This window comes from Triticum dicoccoides, chromosome 3B (assembly GCF_002162155.2).
Source record: "Triticum dicoccoides isolate Atlit2015 ecotype Zavitan chromosome 3B, WEW_v2.0, whole genome shotgun sequence".
NCBI lineage: Eukaryota > Viridiplantae > Streptophyta > Magnoliopsida > Poales > Poaceae > Triticum > Triticum dicoccoides.
This window is the reverse complement of record NC_041385.1, coordinates 516,233,952-516,241,168: the sequence shown is the minus strand read 5'-3', so window position 1 is coordinate 516,241,168 and position 7,217 is coordinate 516,233,952. Positions and strand designations below refer to the sequence as shown.

At 48.1% G+C, this 7,217-nt stretch overlaps 1 long non-coding RNA gene across 1 annotated transcript; it reads right to left on the bottom strand.

Annotated features, from left to right (window-relative positions):
- Positions 1-3,847: 3,847 nt before the first annotated feature.
- Positions 3,848-5,191, bottom strand: LOC119281472. The gene is made up of 2 exons (XR_005138422.1): positions 5,057-5,191; positions 3,848-4,177 (listed from the first exon to the last, which is right to left on the bottom strand). It is a non-coding gene; the product is annotated as an uncharacterized LOC119281472 (long non-coding RNA).
- Positions 5,192-7,217: the final 2,026 nt, after the last annotated feature.

Genomic DNA, 7,217 nt, shown 5'->3' with positions numbered 1-7,217 from the left:
ACAAAGCGTGAGGCGGAGCTAGCATCGTCAATGGCATATATGAATCTTGGCACACTGCCACGTCATGGTTTTCATTCGGTGCGCAAACATCTTATCCCTATAGCAAGTGCATGTGCGAGGCTTCTTCTTCAAAATCTCCCAAATTTTAAACCATTGGATCGCTCATATGAATCTTGGCACACTGCCACGTCATGGTTTTCAATCGGTGCGCAAATATCTTATCCCTATAGCAAGTGCACGTGCGAGGCTTCTTCTTCAAAATCTCGTTATTTCCTTCAACAAAGCGTGAGGCAGAGCTAGCATCGTCAGTGGCATATGTGCACCGACGTGCAGCTGCTCGTCGGGATTCACTGCGTGCCCAAGTACCCCACTACCTACCTCACCGCCATCGACACTCGCCAGCACCACTCCTGCGCCTTCCACTTCCACGCCTCCACCGGTCACAAGCCCACCTTTCGCGCCTCCAAAGCGTGCTCCCTTAACACTGCCAACAACAGCGCCGTCGGCGGCTCCTGTGTAAAGAGCCATGTCTCCCGCTCCCTGGCCGAGAACCGCGCCATGCTACTTGTCCCCTCCTAGCCTCAACTCCTGCCCACACCTTGTTGCACGCGAACCCATCACCGCCTGCATCAGCCAATCACAACAAGCCGCAGCTACTAGCCCACATGGCAGGAGCCCGACCTTTTGCCGCCCTTTCCTTTTTCTTCCTTTGTTCATTCATATTTTTGGGGCCATTCTAGAATTTCCCAAATTTTGAACCATTGGATCGCTCATATGAATCTTGGCACACTGCCACGTCATGGTTTTCATTCGGTGCGCAAACATCTTATCTCTATAGCAAGTGCACGTGCGAGGCTTCTTCTTCAAAATCTCCCAAATTTTGAACCATTGGATCGTTCATATGAATCTTGGCACACTGCCACGTCATGGTTTTCAATCGGTGCGCAAACATCTTATCCCTATAGCAAGTGCACGTGCGAGGCTTCTTCTTCAAAATCTCGTTATTTCCTTCGACAAAGCGTGAGGCAGAGCTAGCATCGTCAGTGGCATATGTGCATCGACGTGCAGCTGCTCGTCGGGATTCACTGCGTGCCCAAGTACCCCACTACCTACCTCACCGCCATCGACACTCGCCAGCACCAATCCTGCGCCTTCCACTTCCACGCCTCCACCGGCCACAAGCCCACCTTTCGCGCCTCCAAAGCGTGCTCCCTTAACACTGCCAACAACAGCGCCGTCGGCGGCTCCTGCGTAAAGAGCCATGTCTCCCGCTCCCTGGCCGAGAACCGCGCCATGCTACTTGTCCCCTCCTAGCCTCAACTCCCGCCCACACCTTGTCGCACGCGAACCCATCACCGCCTGCATCAGCCAATCACAACAAGCCGCAGCTACCAGCCCACATGGCAGGAGCCCGACCTTTTGCCGCCCTTTCGCGTCTCCTATCAAGGTCAACCGCAATCAAACAACCCATTCTCTCCCTTTTCTCATGTCCGCTAAGATGAACATATAATCGTCTTTCTACAAGGCGAGTTGTCCATGGTGGGCTCCAACATGCGTGAGAGTACCCCGCTGTACGAAGACAAGGGATGTCGTCGTGCTCGTTTCTTCTGTGGGCGCTCTCAAATGTGTGGCTGCTCACCACCGAGATTGACATTAGGATCGTCGTTGCCTCCAACCTTCGTTTGTCGTGCTTGCAATCATGCTCGACCTCCCACGGCCATGGCGCGTGCCTTGTTTGGAGCGGAGAAGGTGCGGGGTGTTTGGTTGCCATGTTTGACAATGCACTTTGCCATGTCACAATGCACACAGGTGCTTTTTTAAAATTCTGGAAATTTCCATGTTCTAAATCATGCAGTCAATAATTACTGCAATGTTTTAAAATTTTGAAATTTGCCGCGTTTTTAGTATTTATACCATGCATGTGTCCAAAATTGTTGCCATGTATGGCAGAAATGCATGTCAATTATTTTAGATGGGGTATGACAACTAATTTAGGTGGGCCATGGTAACTTTTGTTAGTTCTAGGTTCATGGCAAAAAAATGCTAACTTTCGTTAGTTGCTATTAGCTTTTGGTAGCAAATATGCTAACTAAATGGGAACCAGATGGCAAATTTGTTTAACGGCCCATGGAAATTTTTTTGTTCATATAACATCATGGCAAAATTACACTATATTTTGTCATTATGGCAAACTTACACACATTTTTTGCCGTTAATGTCATTTCTTAGTACTATGGAAAGTACTTCGTACCCATCCTCGCATTTTTATTGTGTGAGGCATGGCAAGTTTCTCTTTTAAATTGTAGATTAAAGCACATTTCTTTCTTTGCAGCATGGCAAATCTTCTTGGGACCATGAAAAATTTGCTTTATGGATCATGGCAAATTTACTCTACGGATCATGGTAAATTTCATATCTTTTGGCCCATGAAAAGTTTCTTTTTTACAATGGCAGATTTTATATTTGAACCATAGCAAAATCATACTTGGATCATGACAAAAATATACTTTTTGGACCATGGAAACTTGTTTTCTTTACCATGGAAAATTTTATATTTGGACCATGGCAATTATATATTTGGATCATGGCAAAGTTCTTTTTTTTGGACCATGGAATTTTTTGTACCATGCTAAATTTATATTTGGATCATGGCAAAAATCTTTTTTTTCGAACCGTGGCCTTTTTTACCATGGTAAATTTATATTTGGACTATGGAAAATTTAATTCTTATACCATGGATTTTTTTTTTACTTGTTGGTCCATGGTCAATAATTTTGGGAACATTTTCTTTTTGAAATAAGGCAAAAGATTTGCCATTTCATCGATTAAGAAGAAGGTTTAGACAGGCCACGAAGTGGCTAGAAATAAAATCTACTCTCGCGGCATTACAACACTCAAATGATTAGCGCCCGCCAACGCCCAAAGCGACAACTCCTCTTTTATCTTACTAATGACGACCATCGTAGGTGCGACCGTGTTGCGAAAAACTCTAGCATTGCGCTCCGTCCAAATTTCCCAGGAGATTAGCATCATTAGTGAGGTGAGCGTCTTGGGGGATTCATAACGAAGATATACGTTTCCATTCCATCATTCCCACACCGAGCCCCTCGCTGACCAAGTAGTAGTCTGAGTGTGATCCATGCCAAGCCAGCGCAGAATATCGTTCCACACACGAAGGGTATAGGGAACATGGTAAAGTTTGTTTTACATACCATGGCAAATTCCTTTTTTGTACATATTCTTTGTTGAACAAACCATGGTGAATTCATTCTGTACACCAGGGCAAATTTATGTTTGAACATCCGATGGCAAATATGTTTTCATAAGACTATTTCATAATTCATGAAACAATGGCAACTTAAGTTCAACAAAAAATGTGCGGTAATATCAATATAAAGTTTCTCCATCTTGCAATCTGTCTAGAATTTCTACATTTTCCAAACGGTAGAAGTCCTCCGTCTTGCTTTCTTTTTCTAAAACAATTCCTCCGAATTGCTAAAACTGCTCTAGAGAAAATAGCATTTCACTGCGCATATACTCAATATAGGTGCAAAACTGATTACATGAATGGACCGCAAAGAGATAAAACATGCCAGAAATCAGTTCTGAAGCACCAGAGTATAAAACAAATTGCGTTTAGAAATTGCGTTTTTCCATCGCGAGAAAATGCATAGCACCGTTCAACAAAAGGGAAATATGCATCGAACCATCAAATGGAACTCAAAAGGTGCAGCCGCAGTGAACAGCAACAGCACTTATTTATCCAACATACGCCACAACCTTGGCTCAAATTGCACACATCCATCATCAAAGATGGATGCACACGAAAGGTAATAACGAATAGTGGTTATATTCATGGAAGAAATGTGCACTTAGCGCAAAACAAATGATCATGAGCATTCTATGTATGCAGGACTGTATGTATGCATGTATCAAATTTTCTGTATCTATGCAGATATGAATGAAATAATTTGGAGAAGGATCATTCCTCTACATGGAGGTCGACAAAAATTCTGACACCAAATAAAGGTCTCCATCCACTCTACTCGATCTACAAGAACTCCAAAGTATCTGTCTGTTGTGTCATCCGTCGGCCGTCTTTGGCATGGATGTGCTTGAACTTCACTCCAGAGTCTCCAGTGATTAGTGTAGCTCCTCTGCTACACCATGCTGGGGTCTGAAATGAAACGACAAACCCAATTAGCGACAATCTCACAGCCATTTGATTAAGATTGGAAGGATGCAGTTAGAGAAAACATATAAACAATCAAAGGTGCAGTTCATGCCATGGTATGACCGTGCCTGCTTGAGCAGCGGCTGAGCAAAGAGAGGGGTAGGCGGCGAGCGAGCAGGAATCAGACGGACACGCCGGCACGCGCAACAACTAGGTCTGCCGCTCCACGACACGACCGGAGCGCGTCCTCCACCCTCTCACGCCCAGAGCTCCCCCGAACGTGTTAACCCTCGCCGGGCTCCTCCCGGTCCGCCGCTTAATCTGCGCCGCGCGCCGCCTCCCCAAACGCCCCCGCCACGCCCAGGTGGTCGGTGCGGACGACCTGGGGTCGTTCTTGGACGAACAAGAACTCGATTGAGAGCGTGCTCCGCCGTGTCGGCCAATACCCGCTGCTAACCCCTCTTCTTGCCTTGCTATTGTACAAAGGGAAGCGCCGCGATCCAAGAACGGCGCCGCCACGGCGAGTTGGCTGGCGCGGACGACCAGGAGTCGTTCTTGGAATCTTGGAAGAACAAGAACTCGATTAAGGGCGTGGCACCGCCAACGCCAACGCCGCTCCGGCAAATGCCGCGCGTCTGACCCCTCTTCTCGCCTCGCTATTCTACGAACCAGGGCCCGCCATCCCGGCCCGCGGCGGCTCCGCCATCAATGGCATCGCCTGAGAGGTGGATGCGCAGCCGCCTGCCCGCTTCGGCCATAACCCCTCTTCTTTTGCCTCCCTACGCCTAGTTCTTGGCTTCTTTGGCCTTCCAGTCGATCTCGAATGTTCCAACCAATGCAATACGGAAGAGCGGGAGGAGGAAGGAGGGAGGAGAGGCGTACCGGCGGCGAGGGAGCGGGTGCAGGATGTCGGCGCGGCGGTGTAGGTCCAGAAGGAGAGCTCATGCCCACCGAGAAGAAGTACGCTGGACACGGCGCCGGTGACCACGAGGAAGACGAAGGCGAGGAGACGTCTTCCCCCCGACGCTCGTGCTAAGAAAGTAGGCAATTTTTCGGTACATAACTAGCATCGCATTGACAGAACTAACAACATAGATCTAAACAAGCACGTACTACGCAAATAGTAGATAAATCTACACACGATGCTAGCACTGCTAATACATAAATTATCAGGAGAGGGATAAACACGGTACACCCTTCAGTATGCCATGCAGAAGCCGCTGCTGCGGTGGCAGCAGCAGAAGCGTCCTCGGCGGCCTTCTTGTCAGCCTCGGTCTTCTCGGCGGCGGCGCGTTCGGCGTCGGTGGACATGGTGATGACGGAGATGACACGGACGTAGAGGAAGTAGTGGATTGGAGGCGAGCAGTCGCGTAGTCGCTTCCCAAAAACCTATTCGCCTCTCTCCCGTACAGGAACCAGAGAGACGGAGTTTCGGAGACCTGCTCTCCCGTGACCGTGTACGCGGCGGACGGGATGGAGTCACCGGCAGCAGCAGCGGCAAAGAAACGACAGTGGGCGGTTCGCGTGGAGCAGATGTGATCTGATCGTGGCGGCTAGGGTTAGGGGACACCGCACACTTATATAGACGCAGCCGCATGGAGAGACGTGGGCTTGACCCACGTCTGAGTCCGTGACAGCCCACGATCCGACGTCTCAGATCGTGGCCCTGCTGTCAGAACCTCTCCGTTAGTGACTGGCAAAAATAAGCGCATAGGTGTGAGCTCGGCTCGGCTCATTCCCGCAACCCGCGTCGAGGCGAGGCGAGGCGAGGCGAGGCGTGGCGAGGCGGGCGGCGGAGGAGGAGCGCGCGAGAGCCTCTTCTCTTCTCAAGCTCCAATAGCATGTAGAAGAGCCACCCTTATAAACCACTCCAACTTTCCTTCCACTAGCATGGTGGGACTAAACTTCTCACCACCTTAGCATGCCACCTACATGGGCCCTTAGAGATCAAATCTGAAATTGTTATATGGGCTCTAGGCCCATCTCACATTTCAACAATCCCCCACCAGATCTCAGGAGCCCAATTTGTCCTTTGTTCCAAACGCTGTTTTGATATACTAGTGTTTCAGTGAAGACCTGTTAAGGTTGAGCTTCACCTAGAGCAAATAGCTACACTCCTTCACAACTGAACAATAGACTATGCCTTGAATTGTCAGTTTGGCGTAAAGAAGTTTCATCACATGTCTTACTAGTATTGGGCTGCCGAAGGCTGACCCCTCGGGTGGAGCATATAAGTCACACTCCTGGCCTATTCATGAGCTTACTAGAGATCATCCCAATCTCATAGACTGTGACTAGCAGTCGGACTCACATAGGTGTGTTCCTCCAAAGATCGCTCTGTAGGATAGCATCTTGCTTATACGTATAAGCCTTGGAACACATTAAGACAGTAGTCATCCTTCCATACAGTTTCCGAGAGTATTACATCTCCAACGGAGTGGGTTAATAAAGTTACTCTCCTCAGTTCACCACTGGCTTGTTTTCCCAGGTCCTACTTCACGAAATCTTCGATCACATAGGTTGGGTTACCACCATGGCAACTCATGTGGGTCTCATACCCATCTCCCTCGATGCACTATCTATCACTACATGCGATAGCCCTTTCGTAAAGGGATCTGCCAGATTCTTAGCCGTATGGACATAGTCCAACGCTATCACTCCGGAGTTTCTTAATTTTCTGACAGCTTTTAATCTCATTCTTATGTGTTTGTTGGACTTCATGTTGTCCTTTGAACTCTTCACCTTGGTGATGACAGTCTGATTATCACAATTCATAAGGATAGTCGGAACCAGTTTATCAACCAATGGCAAGTCCATCAAAAGATCTCGAAGCCATCCTGCTTCAACACTAGAAGTGTCTAATGCTGTTAATTCTGCTTTCATTGTCGATCTCGTTAAGATCGTTTGCTTGCAAGACTTCCAGAAAACAACGCCACCTCCAAGAGTAAACATATACCCAGTTGTGGCCTTCATCTCATCAGCATCAGAGATCCAATTCGCATCACTACACCCTTCAAGTACCGACGGGTCTCCGGTATAGTGA